This window comes from Lissotriton vulgaris, chromosome 7 (assembly GCF_964263255.1).
Source record: "Lissotriton vulgaris chromosome 7, aLisVul1.2, whole genome shotgun sequence".
NCBI lineage: Eukaryota > Metazoa > Chordata > Amphibia > Caudata > Salamandridae > Lissotriton > Lissotriton vulgaris.
In genome coordinates this window covers 1,234,241,904-1,234,256,963 of record NC_141695.1, presented here as the reverse complement: position 1 = coordinate 1,234,256,963, position 15,060 = coordinate 1,234,241,904, and the positions used below count along the sequence as shown (strand labels likewise).

Here is a 15,060-nt window from a genome sequence, read left to right as displayed (position 1 = left end):
GAATCACCCTAAAACATGAGTATTTGCTGATGTTTTTCTACTCCAAATATATTTGGAGTTTTACTCCTTATTCTATCGGCTAAAAGATCACCACTAGGTTTTGTTGCCCTGAAGGGAGAAGGGTTCTCTCCATTGGGAAAGTATAATAAAAAAATGTGCATTTACACATGAAGCTTAATTCTCTCCCTGAGCAGTTCTTCTTTTTGGAGAATTCCACACAGGACAAATAGATTACCTTGGTTTCCATCTATGGACATTCCACCTAGCATGTGAGAACCTACAGCCAGAGCAGCAATTTCAGGCCTATCAGGTCTACTAATGGGACTATTTGATCATAAATAAACAAACTAAAAATATACTGATGTACCAACATCAATCTCCAAATGTAATGTTTCATTCTTTGTGAATTGGGTCCAATACATTCAACCCAATATTATTGATTTAAAAGAATGCAAGCATACTAGTAAAATGGTGGTGTGTCATTAGTTTGCATAGTGATAACAAACACATGTCATATTTCTATTTTATTGTTTCTATTCTGAACTCACATTTATAATCTATACATTTCATATAGCCAATATTACAGCAAAGTGAAAAATTCAAAGATGATGGTAAAAGTAACTAAAGTATGCTTTTCTGTTTGATTTATCAAGATTATTTGTAATATGTTTACTTTCCGAAAGGTTGAGAGAGGTGGGACTTTTTGAAAGGTAATGGCATAAATTGTTCCAGAAGATCTGCAAATGTGAATAGGCATGCCATTTTTTATATTTCTATGTTCCTGAAGCATACAATAGTCTGCTAATTTTTACAAAAGACTATTTTCTGGGTACTTCTAATCAAAATACAATTCAATGCCCAAATGATATAAATATAAGTGCCACTTAATTATTAGATGCTTTCAAATTTAAAAATACATGATTTATTAGGTACATCATAAAACTGGTTCTTACCTCATACATAGGCTAAAGGAGAATGGAAACAAAAACAATATATTAAACAAACGCATTGTAAAGAAAGACAATAATTATTCAAAATCTATACTGGAACAAATAAATGAATTGCTAAATTTTGAGAGTGAGAATTAAAATCAAACAAATTGGACCACTCACTTAAGTTCAAATCAATATGAGGCTCCAATCAGATTCAACATCACAATTTAATATCAAAGCTTACGTTTTAATCAGAGAATTTCAGAAAGTTTCAATTATTGCTTGGTCACCCCTATTTCTATGCTGACTGGAATAACAGGTTTTACACCTTTGCAAAATGGGGTACTGCTGCCATGCCCTACTAAATGTTCTCTCAACTTTAAAGTATTGCAAAATTGCTTACACCTATTTGGCCTTCTTAACTTTCTAATAAGGAGCTAAAATATGGTACAGGAAATGCACACAAGTAAAAGTAAATGTTACCTGTGGACTCTAGCACATGTTGTGCCATCCACTAGGCTGAGAATAAAAACATGGCTTCAGGTCTACCTGTGTAGTCTGACTCCTTTAGATTTAAAATGTACCACTGTTTCAAATTAACCATATGTGGCTGGAAACAATACTACCTTTAAATATTTTAAAAATCACCCCTAGTTGGGACTTTTAGCCCAAAAGATAGGATGCCTAGCAATTAAATGTAGTAGATGCAATCAGTTCTTTTTTTACATATACCCACAGATATGTGCCCCAAAGATATTTTCACTCCGAAGTAGTATAACAGTCCTATGAGAAAACCTAAAGCTCAGAATAAAAAAATAGACTATTTTTAATTTGTATTAATATTCCAATTTAGGGCCCTATTACGATGTCGGGTGGAGTTGCCTCCACCAGACATCATTGTGGTCATGGGATCAACCGATACTCGGTCAGTGGTCCCGACTGACTAATTAGGATGCAACCGAACGCTGTTCAATCACAATCCTATACTGGGTGTATGTAGACCCGCCGGAATGCATGCTCCCATTGTAAAATAGGAGGTGCACTTCATCCCTGCACCACCTGGCAGGTACCTCCTGGACCAACCAGAGGCTGTATACCCATTGTGGCCCTACTGGGGGCCCCTAAAGTTGAGTTCTGACAGCCATTCTGTGTCAGAAAGACCGGCATGGATGGGCTGCCGAAACCCGACTATCTATCTATGCTATGCTGATAAAACTTTCAGCAATTATTTTTTTTTACCTAATGCAATTTTAATAGGTCAGATGAGGCCTTCATCACATTTGTAGTGGAATAACTGTCTGCCAAACGTTAAATCAGGCCCTAAACCCAGAGGTAGAAATCAGTAGGGGAGCGTGATGACTCCAGCGACCACTAATTTTATATTTCTCCAAATGAAAGTGTTTTCCACCACAACTAAAGGCTTCAGCAAGACCTAGTGCAGTAGTTTCCCAGCTTTAAGAGAGCTTTTGCGGATACAGATTGCAACATTCCCTGGCTGGATTATTTCAAATACCATTTCAGGGACTAAACATAGGATTCAAATCTTTCACTGGGATTAATTTGCTTGATGAATCTGAACCGTACTCCCTCATGGCTGGATGAAAATCACACCTAGGAGCCAGCATATTACCCCAATATTATGATTTGAATTTCAAGCCATTTGCAATATTTTTAACGTACAATTTTCCGTATTAACCAATCTGATCTCCCTAATTAAGTTTTGTACATTACAATTCACCCAATTTTTCTAATTAGGTTTGGGATTCAATTTCTTATTTCTTGGTGTTTATACTTTATCACTGTTTGGCACTTGACAATACTTTTCACATTTCCCTAAGTTAATCCTGTCTTTTCTGTGCTTTAACTATCAGGGGGCTAAGTTCAGGTTTAATTATCCACTTTAGCGTTCACCCTGACAAGTTAAGGTTAATATTCCTTAAGCTGGTTGACCGCCTACCCTAAATAGCAATCCACTTTCTTGGGATCAGCAAATAGTTTTTCTACTTATATTGAGACAAACATCTTTGGGCCAGATGCATCAACAAACCATTTTGCGATTTCCTAATTGTGAATCCTTGCGATTCGCAATTAGAAAATCGCAAAATGGAATGCATGAAAGTCTGTTTAATACTTTCTGTGATTCCTCGGGGATCGCAAATGACCTACCTCATGACTATTAATTAGGTAGGACGCAATTTGCACCCCCCTAGGAATCGCAGAAATCCCAGGGATGGTGGCATGCTGGGGTCAGCATACCACCATGTCCATTATTGCTTTTAAATAAACAAATTTTTTTTTGTGAAGCAGCTCATTTTCCTTAATGGAAAACGGGATTTTTTACAACAGTGAAAATGAGAACTTTTTCTTTCATTTTCTAAGAGCAGGCAGTGGTCCATGGGACCACTGCCTGCTCTTAGAAAATGCATTTACAGACATTCACAAAGGGGAAGCAGTCTCTTGGGGACTCCTTCCCATTCATGAAAGGGTTACCACCTACTTGAAGTAGTTGATAAAATGCAAATGTTTTGCGACCCGCCTGCAGGGGTCCGGCCTGGATTGCCACGGAGACCTTAACATCTGGTCTGTGCTCTCTGCTCAGAGGCTGTGTGTGCTGGGCACCTCGTCGCATTAGGGATGCAGCTCGGTACCGATGAGCCGCACTGAAGTTTTTCCCCTACATCATCTCACCTCCCTGCTGATAAATAGACCACTTGTTTCACGATTGACCGGTGACGACCGATACAGCTGCTGGTTTGAGTATATCTACATCGACCGATAGCAGCAGCATCTTCCTTTCATCGCCGCCATGCGCCTGGGAGTGCACGGCTCATCCCCGCTTCCTCAGAGTGCCTGCAAAATGCCAGACGCCTTGGAACGTTCCAGCGCTCACGCTCCTTCCGTGGCTTACACAGTTTGCCGCCCAGCTCTTCATGCCCATTTCACCGCCTCGATGCTGGATGACCCGACGGCCCGACCAACTTCTGATTGTGCGTTGACCTTCCACCGGATACAATTGTTGCTGGTGTGTTTATCCCACACAAACACAAGGTGAGACCTGCCTCTTGCGCCGCCTTGTCCCAGCTGAGCGCTTCAGAATACGACATTGCTCGCGCTTCTCCCTACCACGCCTCATCTCACCTAACTTTGTGAGATAGGACTTTCAAGTTCAGCTGACTGGATTCCAAACAGAGATTGCAGGCTAAGCTTTGGAATTCAACACCGGCACCAAGTGAGGCCTTCCTCGCCAAGCCCTGAAATACCTTAGTTTTTTAGGTAATTGATGGTTTAACTTGAGAAAAGACACCTCCAGGGAGAGCTGATTATAAGTTGTTTAACTTGAGAAGTTACCTTCTGGGAGCGCTGATTATAAATTTAGGGTTTCATATTTATACTGGCAGGGCAGAGTGAATTTCAGGAGCGAAGCGGCGCGGACATCAATGGAGTAGTAAAAGCTGCACCAATATTGCGTGATCTAATCTAACCTTACAAAATGGTGCCAAGCCAAGATCTGACGACTTCGAGGCCCCGCAAGATGGACGCGTTGCCAATAGAACAAAAGCGCCACTTTTTCAACTGAAACACTCCTGAGCTATTTTTCCTTTGAATTTTAAACTGCTCCCTTCCTTAGCCTGGAGCTCCACCTTGTGTCCTAATCCTGAACTTCGTCCCCCTATGTTGATCTATCCTACATGTCCTGTTAATTTTTCGATCTGCCCCTCATATGCTTTTTTATGGCTTTTGACTTTTGACTTTTGATGTTTCTAACTAGCGCCAGTTATTATATGTCTTATATGTTTTTACCGCTTTAAGTATCTACCACTGCTCTATGGCCCATAACCTCCTTTTGTGTATTCTGTGATACAATTGTTTGATTCGCTGGACTGTTTTAACAATGCACCCAACTTGAGAATATGTGCAGTCTAATCACCCAGTACTCTTGGTCCTGAATCATAGTGATCCTCACCCTGTGTAGCTTTGTGGGGATTGATTGTTTGCTGTGTTGGGGATATTTCAGCATTGCTTTAATATTGCTTCCCCCATATGCAACGGTGATGTGACTTGTTTGTTTTCGCTGGACTTTCTTCTGCTTGCTTCCCTCGTATTTAACTTAACTCATATTCTCTTGACTCTGGCCCCTTTCTCTCATATTATTCCCCCCCCTACCCTTTCCCAACACTGCGTCCTTCCGCTTCTCCCTTTCAAATCTCTCCCTCCACATCCTCACCCCACTGCTCCTGTGACTATCTGATTCCCCTCTCCCCTACTTCCTCCTCTGCCCAATATGCCTCCTCTCAATATCCCCTCTCCCTCCCAGGGCTTTTCTTTATCTAAACATGGTCCCAACTCCTGGTCCATTTCGTACCCCCCCAATCTTTCTAAAAACGCAAACCTTCTCATTCGAAATCCTGAAACACTTATTGTTGATAACTACTACAGCCCTACCGCCCCCATTAAAACAAATTACATCTTCTACTCCAAACGCCCCTCTAAATGGAAAAGCATTTTCACACAACATCTCCCAGTCACTAAAACCTCCAAAATACCCCATGGCGACAAACTTTCCACCACTCTATCTCAAACATTTTGTGGGGAAATCAACATCTCCATATTTAAAACTGGTAACATCCTCACCCAAGCGGCCGTACCCCATCTTAACACCTTCGAGCTCCATTTCAGATCCTTGACCATCCAACTGTCCAATTCCACCAACAGCCTCCCATACTCTCCACCTCCTCTCTCCCCACCGACCCTGCCCCACCAGCCCACTTCTCCCGCCCCTGACCTTTCAACATCTAATGACACTATGCAAATGTTGTCACCCATCCCCTACTTTCTCACTATGACCCCCCTCTCCCCTTGATCCTCTCCTCACCCCCTCACTCCCAATCCCCCTTGCCCCCAATCAGCCCACCCATTCCCCTTCCTATGACCCCTCCCTCCGTGCCCTCTTTCACTGTCTACCCTTCCATTCCTCCGCTAACACCCCCTCACTCCTCCTCTCCCAACTCATCCTCTCTCACGCCGTATCACAACACTCCCCACCCAGATTCCCCTTCCTTTCCTCCTCTAACACCCCCTCACTCCTCCTATCCCAACTCATCCTCACACCCACCGAATCACAACACTCCTCACCCAGACTCCCTTTCCTTTCCCCCTCCACCCCCTCATTCCTCCCCACCCAATTCAGCCTCACACCTTCTGAATCTCACTTCCCCCACCCCTCTTCTCCCTACTCATCCTCTCCCTCGCTGAACCATATTCTTCCCATTATCCCCCCTCACTCCCAAACCAATCCGCAACTGTTCCTCCTCGCTATCTCAAAAATTCTCATCCACAGAGGTCCCTTCTCCCCCCTACCCCAACATGCCACTCCTTCTCCCATACAACTACAGCCCTCCCTGCTCTCCTAACTGCATTGGCTCTTCTCCTCCTCAGATCAGGCCTCCTGCCTGCCTTTGCTCACTGCCTCCTCAGAGCAGACCCCCCTCCGCAGCTAACTCTGAACCCCATTTGTCTTCCTCCCCCCACACCCTATTTACCCCCTCACTCTTATCTCAAACTCCCTTCGCAACATTGAACTTAACCTCACCACCCTTACCAGATATCTCTCTCGTCTCAGGAAAGATGTCCTCAACCTCAAATCCAACGACCTCCCTTCCCGAAAAAAGACCGCCAGCCCTAGTCTAATAAACCCCACCACATCTAAACCGTGAAAAACAAATCCCTTGCTTTGCCGGGCTCAAAGACCACTCCGCACCACTTGCACCCTCTCTCACCAGGAGATTTCCGACCTTCAAAATTCCTACCCTCCTTACTCACCAACCATGTACATGCCTCCCACCTTCTCAAGCATCCCCGTCATATTGGGAACCAGTCGTATTCCCCCTTCACCTGTCTCACCTAGACCCCCTCCTCATCTCACCTCCATTCATGCCCTCCCATCTCCCAAACCCACTCCCAAACCCCTCACCTGCATGCTTGTTAACTGCCGCTCCGCTGCCCGACATGTCATAGAAATCTCTGAAACCATCCTTAGCGAATCCATCAACATCGCGTTCCTTACAGAATCCTGGCTTGATGAACACTCTACAAGCATTCTTGACCTACTCTCACCCCTGGGCTACTCCATTGTTATGAAAGATAGACCCATCCGAAAAGGCAGTGTTGTAGCTATCATCTTCAAAGACGAACTACAGCTCTCCCTTATCAATAACGCCGAATATGCCTCCTTATAATACCTTGTAGCCGAACTCAAAATACAGGATTCCCCCCATCCGCCTTCACAATATATATAATCCACCTGGAAATCACTACCCATTCATTGACGACCTATCTAACCTTCTAACGCAATCCTCAATTTCCAAATCTAAAAACATCTTCCTGGGAGACTTTAACATCCATTGGAATGATATCAAAGATCCCTCAATCTCCCTCCTATCTGACCTTCTCAAAATTAATGACCTCAAACAAATCTGTCAGTCACCAACCCATTCCAAAGGAGCCACCCTTGACGCTATCATTACCAGCAAAGATCTAGCCCTTCTATCTAACATCATTCCCATTGACTGGTCCGACCATCACCTTATCCTGTTCTCCATAACCAACTCTGCCTCCACCCCACCCTCCAAAACTATTAAACCCATGAAACTGATCAGAAATCCAAGTCATATCCCTCCCGACTTACTTGAATCCAAACTTCAGGCCCAGCTTCTCGCTATCCCTCATTCCCTTAACACGAATGAACTAACCGAACAATATAACAACGCTGTCACTACTACCCTTGACCTTCTAGCACCACTCACACTCAAAAAACAAAGAAATATCCCCTCCAAATCATGGTTTAACACAGACCTAAACATTGAAAGACGTAGACTCAGACTGACTGAAAGATTATGGAGACGGCACTACTCTCATTCTAACCTGGCCAGCCTCAGACTTGCTAGATCGTCCTACAAAAAACACATCTTTAGACAAAAAACTTCCTTCCTCAGGTCACAACTAGATCGAGCTCAGAATAGGCCAAGAGAACTATTCAACATTGTGCGCAATCAAACTGCTTCCGCTCCCCCTGTCCCACTGGCCTTGAAGACTAGATGTGAAGAAATAGCTCTCTATTTTTAAATTAAACTAATTGAGCAATCCTTCCTCTCTACTCCGATCCCTACCACCAATCCGAAAACCTCTCTTTATATCCCACCCTCCATCAGAACTCCCCCTACACCCTCTACTGCCCATCATAACTCTGATCTCCCTCACCCCTCCTTGCCCCCCAATTTCCTGGACTCCAATCATCCTAACTCTCTTACTAAAAATAATGCCGCTTGGCTTACCTTCCAGCCAGTCACGGAAAGAGACGTCTTTAACATCATTTCCAAACTCAAGCCTTCCTCCCACACCAAAGACCCTCTCCCCTCCAAACTTGTCCAAAACCTCAAACATATCATCACCCCTACCTGGACCTCTATTATCAACAGCTCCCTTGCCACCGGCTGGGTCCCCACTTCTTTGCACCTAGGCCAAATCACCCCCATTATCAAAAATCCTTTGGCAGACCCAAACGACCTCAATAACCTTCGTCCCATCTCCAACCTTCCCCTTCTTTCCAAAACCCTGGAAAAATGTGTTCTTCTCCAATTAGAGAGACACATTGAACACTTTAACTTACTAGACCCCTTCCAATCTGGCTTTAGGAAAGGATGCAGCACTGAAACCGCCATCCTAAACATTGTTGATGACATCCACCACTCACTTGACAATGGTGAATCTAGCCTTCTGATCCTCCTTGATCTCTCTGCAGCGTTTGATACTGTTAACCACTCTGCCCTACTCAATGTTCTTAGAGATCGATTCGGCCTAAATGGTACGACACATAAATGGTTCGTCTCATACCTACAACACCGTTCTCAACAAATCAAAATCCAAAATTGCCTATCTAACCCTACCTCCATCTCCTTAGGAGTTCCGCAAGGATCCATCCTCTCTCCCTATCTCTTTAATCTTTTCATGGAACCTCTCACACTCATTCTTAAACAAGCCGGGATCAACTACCATCTCTATGCCGATGATACCCAACTCTATTATAAGATTAAAACTCATGCTGACATACTTCACCTCAACAACACTCTGATCAAGATTCAATCCTAGTTCCACATTAACCACCTCAAACTCAACCCTAAAAAATCTGAAATAATTCTTTTTTCCCCTGAAAGCAACCAGCTCCCCATTCAGAATTGGATCTCTGAGCTTAATGCCCTCAACTGCTCCTTATCTTTGTCCTCCTCAGTCAAATCACTAGGTATCTCACTTGACAACCTCCTAACCCTCAAGACACACATCAATAATTCTGCCAAAGGAGCCTTCTTCAATCTCTATAACCTTAAGAAAATCAAGCCCTTCATCCCTATCGATGATTTCAAACTAGCCGTCCAATCCCTTGTTCTTTCTCGCATCGACTATGGCAATGCCATTCTCACCGGAATTCCCAAGATCCACCGCTTAAATCGTGCTGTACCTTGCAGCTAGGCTTACCTCAGACTGCAAGCAATTTGACCACATCTCTCCTACCCTTAAAACCCTTAAATAGCTCCCCATTGAAGGTAGATCCACATACAAAACAGCCTGCATTACACAAAATTCTCCACCAGAATACACCGACCTACCTCGCTAACAAACTCACAAAAGCCGGTTGCTCCCATTCCTTGAGAAGCACAAACACCCTCATTCTTATCCCCCCCTTCTAAAAAAGAAAACCACCCAGTCTCAATCCTTTTCCAGCAATGCTCCAGGCATTTGGAATGCCCTTCCAACTGACCTTCATTGCAACCCTTCCTACTCTAGCTTCAAAAAAGAACTCAAACTACATCTCCTCAATAAATATTGGGGACCATAATCCATATCTGCTCTCTTCCACTGGCCACATTCTGTCCGACCTCAGATGCATCTGCCCTCCCTTCTTTTCAGCCTTACTTCGCCCTTCCTCCTCGTCACTTCCACTTCCCTGTTTACCACCTTCACTCTTCCCTGCACCTCCCCTTCCCTTGTCCACCCTCTGCCCTCATTTCTGCCCCTCCTGCTCTTGTCCTTACAAACCCAATCTGACCACCAACCTCCCTATCCTCCTATGCAATTTTCCGGCTCTCTTTTCAATGTATGCCTGGTTATTTTTGATTTTCACATCTCCCACATTTCGGTGTTCTTATTTCCCATATTTATCATTTTGAAATATGTCAGGCGGAGACTTATATGTTGTTTATATTCCTTGATGCTATGTATGACCCATGTCTTACTGACCTTCTTGTCTCAAAATGTAAAGCGCTCTGATACCCCCGGGTCCAGCCAGCGCTATATAAAACCTCTAAATAAATAAATAAATGAATACATTTATCTTATCAGTTTCTAGTTGAAAGACTGAAAGCAAACAATATGATTCTAGGACAGTTATCGGCAGGGGAAATATATAATCCATCACATTTCAAAGACCACATAGAGGAAATGAAGGTACAGCATAAATACTAAGATTGACTCAGTAGTGCAAAATGTCAAATTTCATCGACTAAAAAAAGATCAGCTTTACTTCTGATGTCTAGAAGAGCAATGAGAAAGAGATGTAAACAATTAGATGTGGATTAGCAGCATGAAAATTCAAAAAAACAAATGGCCCTTTAAAAAATGCTAACATTCATGTCAAGTATACGTTAACAAAAAACATTAAAATATCTTTCTAGTTTAGAAACCTATTAGGATTCCCTCAATAGTGCAAAATGTACAAGGTCAGACAAGGAATAAAAAGTAAGACTTACTGATGATGACTGAAAGAGAGATAAGAAATTGATGTTAAAGATTAGATATATCAATTACTATCATTAAAATTCAAAAATAAACTCAGCCTTTTCTGAAACCTCAGAAATGCAACTTTCAATAATAACAAAATATATCTAAATAACCATTATTTTTAGGAGCAACTACACTATTTTCTGTACAATTCAAATGATTCAGACACGATTGGGCTTGACTGAAACAGAAATAAGAATTTGATGGTAGCAATTGCAAATGGAGTAACAATAATCATGTCTCTTTTGAAACCTGTCAATGAGTGTTCGCTACATTTTATTTGATCCATAATGTATCTGTCATCAAACACCTTCATTTAAATGGAAATAAAATAGAAAAGGATTTAACTGAAGTGGGCGCTCACTGGCAGACAGGCAGTGACAATCTTTTTTGACAGCACTCATCTATACTAATGTACTCCTATTTATGAATTTTTTAGGCATTATTCTAAGAGGCAGATCAAGAGTTTTGGTTTAGTTATGCTTGTCTTACTTTTACAAAACAATATATATTGAATAAAGTAAGATAACTGCTTTGAGAAGTTTTCCCAAGTTTTGGGTAAGTCAAAGTGTAAATATGAGCGACACCAGACATGGATTTATTCAGGATATTTCCATCAAACTGTGTTACATTTGTTCAGATCAGATCTATGAGTTTCAAAACCTATAAAGCACAGAAAACTGATAGCTGATCAAATAGGTAAGACGGAGTGAAATGGTGTATGGCTTAGTATTTGTATTCTATCAATGCATTGTACATATAACAAAAGACAGCACCAAGTTAATTTGTATCTTTGAAGACCTACCAGGCTTATAGCAAACATGTCTATGAGTGCTGAGGAAGGGTAATCTCCATGGAAAATACTCTTCTATATTGTATGACAAGTGCCCTTTTATTCACAAAGCTACTTTTATGTTTTGTAAGTGCATAACTAACCAGCACACACCTTTGGCTGATTGGAAATATAGAAATGGTTCACAGCTTGCAAATGAGAGTTCAAAACAAATAGGGAGTAAATAAAAGATACCATTGAATTTGAGACTTTCCTAATAATGCATAAAGTGAAAATGACATTCTGAACAAACAATATGATTTTTCTTTGTTGGAATGCAGGTAGAGAGATGAATAAACAATGTAAATGTTTTGATAAACAGAAATTTGAAATGAAATCAAGGAGAAAGTATCAATGTAGATAGCTCAGAGCATTGGGCCTATTTCATGAGATAAATTAGGGCATGAATTTAAATTAATGGGCAAATACATTGATTGTAATTGCATCAACTGTAGATTCATGCTTCAATAGTTTGGAACAATTTGCAGTGGTTAATTCCCACTCAAGTGGAGTATAGTGGGTGATAAAAAGCATGGCTTTCTTTGACTGTTTGGATTTCCCCTCAAATATGTAGGTTCCTGAAGCACATATTAAGCTTCTAATTTTTACAAAATGATTGTTTCTGAGAACATCTATTTACAATACAATCCAATGTGCAAATAATAAAAATGCAAGTGACACCTATAGATTAGAATTTTTAAATAAGAAAAACAATGTATTCAATTAGGAACATCAATAAACTGGTTCTTACCTCATACATGGGCTACAGGAGAATGAGAAGAAAAACAGTAAATTAAACAAATGCACTCTAAGGAAAGACATTAATTATTCAAAAGCTATACTGTGACAAATAAATGAACTGCTAAACATTAAGAGTGAGATGTAAATCCTAAAGAAATTGAACAACTCTCTTCTTTAGTTCAAATCCATATGAGGCACCAATCAGATTCAAAATCCCAATTTAAAAACAAAGCTTGCCACTTAAGAAGAGCATTATGAGAAAGTTCCTTGTATTACTTTGTCGCCCTCATTTCTATGCTGACTGCAATCACAGGTTTTGCACCTCTGCAGACTAGGGAACTTTTGCCCATGCCCTACTTAATGTTCTCGCAGTTTTAAAATATTGCGAAATTGCTAATTTCTAATTGGCCTACTTGACTTTCCAATAAGGCTGTAGAATATTGTGCAGGAAATATACAAGTGGAATGTAAAAATGAAATGTTACCTGTTGACACTAGCACATGTTGTGCCATCCACTAGGCTGAGAAGGAAAATATAGCTTCAGGTCTGCCTATGTAGTCTACTTCTTGTAGACTTAAGACATACCGCCAACTTTCTCAAAATAACTATATTTGACAGCAGCTACCACTACCTTTTAATATTTAAAAAATAACCCTTAATTAGGACTACTATCCCAAATAATAATCCACTTTATTGGAAACAGCCAATTGTTTTACCACTTATTGTGTGACAAAAATCTTTGTCTTTTCAGATTGTAGTTGAAACACTGTTAGCAAACAATATGATTCTGTGACAGTTATCAATGAGTGATGTATACCTCATATCAAAATTCCAAGACCCCAAAGAGGAAATGAGATACAACAAAAATGCTAAGATACACTCAATAGTGCAAAAAGTCCAATTTCATAGATTGGTAAAACTAATTTTGACTTACCTTTGATGACTAGAAAAGAAATAGGAAAGAGATGCAAACAATTAGATATAGATTAGCATCAGGACATTCAAGAAAAATCACTCTTTACAAATTGCAGAATTACTCATGCTTTGCATATGTTAACAAAAGTATTGAAATACCATTCTCATTTAGAAACCTATTAGGATTCACTCATTAGTGCAAAATGAACAATTTCAGACATTGACTTTGCGATAACCTGGAGAAAGACAAGCAAGATATGTTATGGAAGTGGGAAGGTTTGCCAATATGACATTTTTCCTCATTGATCAGGGAGTCTTTAAGTGTCATTCCATATACTGGCCAGTGAATCCTTCAAAAGTTGCCCCTCACACACACCTCTTCAGAATATTTTCTAGACCTAGGACAGAATATTAGCGGCTAGAGCTGCTGTTTGAATAGTGTGCAGAGATTTGATGGCTGGATCTGATCCCACCTAAAGGAAAAAGAATTAGGCTTCAAGGGGCATTTGGATAGCATTCTCCTTGACTAAAGGGCCAAACAAGTTTCAAGAGGCTTTGTCCTGAAGCGCAAGGCTGACTCGTCGCAACAGGGCCTGAACTGAACCATGCTGGTAGCCTTTGCTGGAGTCAGTACTGCATTCTAAGTGCTGTCCCTGAGTTCCTGTTAGCCTTAGAAGTGCCCTTGAGGACAGGCTATTGAAACTATGCAAATTTGAGACTGAGAACATTTTGGGACTTCCAAAATCTTTATAGAGTTTTTGCGGACCTTATTGCAGCATTGGCCAATTTTTAGAAGCACTTCCACAGATATAACTCCTTGTTTGTCCCACTGGAAGATATATGAGCTTAAAAAAAACACTAAGGGCTTTATTCACTGTTTGCCAATGGATTACTCAATCAAAATATTAATTGTATCCTGGCAACCTTATTATAAGTGCATTATATCGTAATGCAATTGTAATCAGCAAGAAAGTTAGCTTCAAACCTCTACTAGCAAGAATGTATGTATGGGTGGCTCTGAAGAAAAAGATTTTGGGAGGATAAATATTTATACCCTGCTCTTCCGGAATCCAGCTCTCCATGAAATTTTCCATGACGTGGTTATGGCACGCTACGAGGTCTTAGGAGTTACAAGGATGGGTGGATCTTATTGACATAGAGGGAATCATTTCATTGAGGAAGTTCATACCAATTACAGGGTTGAGCCGAAAGATTTTTCTAAGTATCTGCAGATACAGGTTTTTTTTATCAAAGAAGAAAGGAGGTCCGAGAGAATTTAGTAAATATGCTGTAATGGAGGTAATAAGGGACAACAAGAGCTTTACAATTAGCTGGAGATATGGGGGGGCTGAATCAATTGATGCAAGATGACCTTGCGAAATAAGCAGGGAAATGGAAACTAAGGCTAGGTATACATTTTTAATGTTTATTAGTATCTTTAAAACAAGATCAGTCTATGATGTGCTTGGCAGAGTTACAGGCACAACATTATAAAACAATCTGTAACTTCTATTAAACACCAACTAAAATAGCCAAATGGGGGGTCTTAGTTGGTGTTTGGTGCCCTCGCTGCCAAAGAATGGAAGTAGATTCAGTACACATGTTTTCTACTTGTCCACTTTTAGAAATCTTGAAGAAGGATATCGAATTTTTTACAGATTATTCCATGAAAATAAAAGTAAAAATACAGCTTAACTAATGTTTCTGGGGGTTTGTTGCAAATGAACAATGGGGACTCATCAGTAAATTTTGTTTTTTGGCATAGCAATGGTTAGAGTATGTATTTCCTCTCCCTAATAGAACCTGCTT

The 15,060-nt window shown here is 40.8% G+C and overlaps 1 pseudogene; it reads left to right on the top strand.

Moving 5' to 3' along the window:
• The first annotated feature begins 7,574 nt into the window (after window positions 1-7,574).
• Window positions 7,575-10,336, top strand: LOC147703297 (uncharacterized; annotated as a pseudogene).
• Window positions 10,337-15,060: the final 4,724 nt, after the last annotated feature.